This window comes from Chrysemys picta, chromosome 5 (assembly GCF_011386835.1).
Source record: "Chrysemys picta bellii isolate R12L10 chromosome 5, ASM1138683v2, whole genome shotgun sequence".
NCBI classification, from domain to species: domain Eukaryota; kingdom Metazoa; phylum Chordata; order Testudines; family Emydidae; genus Chrysemys; species Chrysemys picta.
Window position 1 is genome coordinate 4,073,269 of NC_088795.1, and position 5,894 is coordinate 4,079,162.

A 5,894-nucleotide genomic window follows, 5' to 3' on the forward strand; every position below is an offset into this window, starting at 1 on the left:
AAGTAGTTGCCCTGGCTCAAAGCCTTCTCTCCAATCAACCACTCAAGGCCCACCTGGAACAAAGCACTCCCAATTCACACTTTTCAAACACACACACAAATACACGGTCAAACAGCCCCTGTAACTAGCCCCACTCAAACAAGTGGTCCCAGCAGACAGACACTAGGCTATTCACCCCACCAGCTCACAACACAGCCCTCTAATGCAGCACTCACCATAGCTCCTCTCGTACGGTTCCCAATCAAACTCCCTCTGATTGTTTCTCCTCTGTTCGCAGGTTAATAATGATTGTTATTTTGGGGGGAAAATAAAAGTCAGATTTCCCCCAGGAGTTTGGTCAATAAATTATTGCTCCACAATAAATAACCGATCCTATGAGAATACTGTAATAGGAAAATTAGGGTTTGATCCTACAAACACTTACATCAGTAATTTTAATTACAAATAGTCCTATTAAGGGTATAGCTGCTCATGGACCTAAGCATGTGTAGGATTGGGCCTTTAAAATGTTACCGCATGTTGCTAATTAGTAGTAGCATCCAATAAAGGCTTTGTATTTTAATCTAAAGCCCTGTTAGGGCCTACAACAAAATGAAACATCAATTAAATGTTAATATTGCTAGCAGTCTGGAGTGACTGCTAGCAATACCATCTGTTGCTTAATTCATGGCAACCAATAAGAGACTTTTTGTTATAAATTGCACTATACTCTCACCCCCCAGATGTGTTTGAGAGGACTGAGTCACACATGGAAAGGGCACTTGACATGCTGGAGATAGAAGAACTCTCTTGCAGGCTCTCTCTTTGATCTCTGTAGGTGACAAATGTATTGTTTATGAACAGCAGACATTGACTCCTGACAAATGAACCCTTTGGGTTTCTTTTAGTCCTACTCCAGGTATAAAAAGAAAAACAACTATAATAAAACTATTGTCTTTCTAAAGTTTGTTGGTGGCAAACCCATTTTTGTTAGAATTGCCTCCTTTCCTGTAACTGGGATGGAACACAGGCAAGAGACAGTCATAGAATCATAGAATCATGGAATATCAGGGTTGGAAGAGACCTCAGGAGGTCATCTAGTCCAACCCCCTGCTCAAAGCAGGACCAACACCCTCTCCTGCTGTTTCCCTGCTCTCCTTTACCAGTCTTGGGGCTGGGGCATGGGCAGCCTGGCCCTAAGGGTCAGCATCAGGCATCATCCAAGGGTCCAGAGCCCAGAAGTTGGTGACCAAGAGTCCGGCCAAGTCAGGATCGATTGATGGAACTGGAGGGCAGAAACCAGGAGGCAGTTACCAAGAGTCAGGCCAAGGACGGATACCAAGAGGTCAGGATCAGAAGGCGGGAACAGGTAAACTCCATGCCAGCTGTTGTTCATGGCAGGATAGAGCTCATTTGTAAGGACAACTTCCTGTTGCCTCCTCAGGCATAAATAGGGTTTGCTGCCCAATCAGGAGCTTTGGAGCTCTCCCAATCAGAATGTAGGGGGCAGAGCTTGTGCCCCAGTTGGGCTTCATGGACCTGGTCCCAGCTGCTATCTATGAGCTGCTAGGATGAGGACTGAAGTGTGATGGCTTCCAGGGACCAGTGTTCAATACTCACCGGGCCTGGCAGGCAGCTTCTCACTACCACTTGTTTGTCACTTCTCTCGTGGCCAGCAGGGAGCTGGATACATTGTCTCTGCTAAAAGCATTATCCACATTACTTTCTCTGGAGAAGTCCTATTCTTAGGCCCTCCACTCCTGGTCCAGGGGTGCAGGATCATCACCAGTCCTTATGGTACAGTTTCTGTTTTGTCCAGGCTAGTGTTCAGTATCTCAGATGATGGGGCTCCAACTCTTCCTTTTGCAAATCTGTTGCACCATATAATTGCCTCTCCACTTGGGAGGTTTTCTTGATCTTCAGCCTAAATTTGTTCTTTCATTCATTTCATCCCAATCAATTGCACACATACAAAATGGGAAATGCTGCAGAAAGGGATCTGTGGATCACAGTGGATCGCAAGCTAAATATGTCAAAAGTGTAACACTGTGCAAAAAAACCCAAACATAATTCTAGGATGTATTAGAGGCGTGTTGTAAGTCTGTCACGAGAAATAATTCTTCGGCTCTACTCCGAGCTGATTATGCCTCAGCTGGAGCATTGTGTCCAGTTCTGGGTGCCACATTTCAGGAAAGATGAAGACAAACTGGAGAAAGTCCAGAGAAGAGCAAGAAAAATGATTAAAGGTCTAATAAACATGACCTATGAGGAAAGATTGAAAAAAAAACGTGGTTTGTTTAGTCTGGAGAAGAGAAGACTGAGAAGGGACATGATAACAGTTTTCAAGTACATAAAAGTTTGTTACAAGGAGGAGGGAGAAAAATTGTTCTCCTTAACCTCTGAGGATAGGACAAGAAGATATGGGCTTAAACTACAGTCAGGTCGGTTTAGCTTGGACATTAGGAAACACTTTCTGTCAGGGTGGGTAAGCACTGGAATAAATTTCTCAGGGAGGTTGTGGAATCTCCATCATTGGAGGTTTTTAAGAACAGGTTAGACAAACACCTGTCAAGGATGGTCTGTTTTTACATAGTCCTGCCTTGAGTGCAGGGGACTGGACTGGATGACCTAATAAGGTCCCTTCCAATCCTGCACTTCTATGATTGCTTCATAACCCCTCTATCGCTTTAGGCCAAGATTTTCAAAAGCCCTGAAATGACTTCAGGGCACAAACTCTAATGAAAGGCAATGAGTTGAGGCCATCTGAGGGGGGCCAGGAACTGATGTTGGAGGACTAGCTTAACTCCTGCATGCATTTTCCTCCAGGTTTGCTAAGCGATGACCCCACCTAGATCAGCTGTCACCTCGCTTCATCCCTCCCCTGAACTGTCAGAACACTGTCGTCCTGTCCAAAGAGAGGTGGCGCCATCTGCGACAGGAGTCCGTAAAAACAGCAGCTGCACAAAAGGGTTAAAAACTGAAAGCTGAATGGGGGCCAAATGACCAAACGCACAAAAGCAAACACAGAGTGTGAGGAGGCTTAACAAGGTGAGTAGCTTGAGGAAATAAACAAAAAGCAATTAAGAAAAGCAAATTGACATAATGGGCTGGTTTCACAGGCGGGAGGAGGGGAATATTACTTTGTGTTGGGAGAATTTTAACAACTGCATGTCAATTTGCCTTATTTAATTACTGTATTTATTTTGCAGTAGGAGTTGCAGGGTGCCATCTGATGGGTGATATTTAGGGGAGTGGGCCCATGCACTATGCAGAAGACCTTATACCTCAATATATAACGAGATCAGGGTTCTTTAAGGAGGCACCAAAAGCCAGGAGCCTTTAAGGAGGGGACAGAAAGAAGAATCTAGCCAAGCAAGGTTACTGTGTGACCCTTATTCACCAAGTGCCCAAGGGCACAGAATGTGTGGAGCAGCTGGAAGGCACAACCTCAAGAGCTGAAGGAAAATATATATCTCATGTAACCTAGTGCCAGAGGGTGGTCCTGGAAGCAGGGTCTGGCAAGTAGCTGCAGTTAGATGCTGGGAGAGTCCAGAGTGGAAGGGGCAGTTCTTGAAAGTCTGGGTAACTGGCCATGAACTGGGTGAGGGAAGGAAGGAGAGCCAGCCACTGGGGAGGTAACTGTGTGGCTAGGAGCATGTGAGAGAAAAGTGGTCTGAGCAGAGGCCAGAGAGAGGAAGTTGGGCTAGTAGAGCTGATGGAGAGCTGGGGAGCCAGATAGGCAAATTTCTGCTTTGTGTGGGAAAGCTTGCTTGGTTTAAATGGTCTGGACTAGGAGGGCAGCCCCCTCTGGAGCAGCGAGGTGCTTCAGAAAACGACAGCAGTGGGGTATAAAGCTGCATTCTTCACTGTTACTCAGCAGGGAACCAGTGCCCTAGCGAGGTGGGGTGGGTGCGGAGAATGCAAAGGCCTGTATTGAAATTTAGCCAAAACAGTGCAGTTAACACTCCTATTCTGGGGGAGAGCAACATGGGCTCTTTAATGCCCAAACATGGTCAGGGCTTGTGCTTCACACTGCTAGCTGAAGGACAGAATCTCTGATGGCCCAAGTTTGCAGACCCATGGAGTCCAGATAATTCATTAAAACTAAAACTAAACACCTGAACTTTGGGGCCTTATTCATGGCAAACCTTGAACTCCAAATCCTTTGAGGCTTGCCCATCACTAATATCCTTATGGTGGAAATTTAGCAGATAAGGGCAATGGCTGCTTTGTTTTAAACCAGTGCATGGGAAGATGAAGATGATCCAAAAAGTCCCCAGTATATCATTGTCATCTGAAACTCAGTAAGCCACTACTGCTTTGTCAGGCACAATCTCAAGAGCTGAAGGAAAATATATATCTCAGGTAACCTAACTGCCCCACCTCTGCCACATCATCTCAGTTGTACAGCATAGTCACCAGGACATCCCAAGGAAAGAGCCACCTCTCCTCGCTCCCTCGCCTTCTCAGAGTGAGAGTGTGTTGTAAAGGTCACTCCCTTTCCCACCTCTGGATACTGGGGATTACACTGAGTATAATGTGAGGAGATACTGAGATGTCACCCCACAGCTGCTGTCACATAGCTTAATCCTCATTAAATTGCACTGCTAATTCACATGTTTAGAGGAATAAGGAGACCCAATGAGAAGTGTCATTTTATGTCTTTAAAAGACTTAAATTATATCCACTTCTACACAGTAAGGGCACAATGAAGTTTCCATTTTGTATCTGCCCCTAAAGGTTAGCCCGACAAAGTCTTTGGATTAGCAGCTAACATTTATTCATACTTTTTAATCTATACCTTCTCTTTTATAGGTGGGGGCAATTAGCCAAAATAACTGTGGTTAGAGCTGAGCACAGAGCTCAGGGGGAGCTGCAGGGGTGTGAAATCTGTGGCAATCATTGCAAATGCCATGGTACTTAAATATTGATATTAGAGTCAGAGTGAGAATGTTTGGCGACATTCGGGCTTTGTCTGAACTAGGTTTTGTCTGTTGTGGAACTCCACCAAAGGTAGCAACAGTGGGAGTACTAACATAGACAAGGGTTCTGGGGCTACCGGCATTTTAACTGCCATGTCAGCTAATCCTGTTTAGAACAGGTCTAGATTATATAGTGTAGTTCTCTCGGTTTTCCCTTCCTAAAGTGTTGAAACATGTTGACGATTCTTTTTGTTTTTATTAATTAATTGAGAGGCTTGTGTCATACGTACAAGGAGAAGCACAGAACACACAACCCATTGGGAGCAATAGACACAGCTCCAAAGGAACTCCTTTAAAATGACAAGTTTTCAGGAAACAAAGAAAATAGAATTTAATTAGGATGAGAAACAAGAGAAGCTAAAAGAACAGAGGCCCAGATCCTCAAAGCTATTTAGGCCTAATGCCCTTTGGTGATCTGGGCCTAAATGTCTAGAATCCACAATTTACTGGTACAGATATGGGAAGTGATGGATGTTTCATTTAAAAATGATTATGTTTTAATTTCTAAAACATCCTTCCATATCTCCACAAACTTTCTCCTCTTCCCATAAAAGAACAAGAATGAAGGGTAAAAACTCTAGGATCAAGCAGTATTGGGGTCACCATCTAAAAGTCAACCTCGGCCAAATCATTCCAGTTATTCAATATTCTAAATAGAGGGAAATGCTGGAGGATCTCAGTTGGCCTCTCTGGGGTTAGTTGCTGGTGGTTTTTGACATTTTAACGGTGACCACTTCAAGATTAGTGATGCTGTGGATGTGTGCAGCAGTGTTCCATTGCTGCTAACACACCTAGACTGGTTTTGTAGGAGCAATTTAGCAAGGTTTTTCCCATGGAAAAAGGAGCCATTTGTCTTGGAACAACATTACATTTCATAACCCTATTTTAATCGTAGATTAATAGAGCTGGAAGTGGGTTTGAGAAATCATCGAA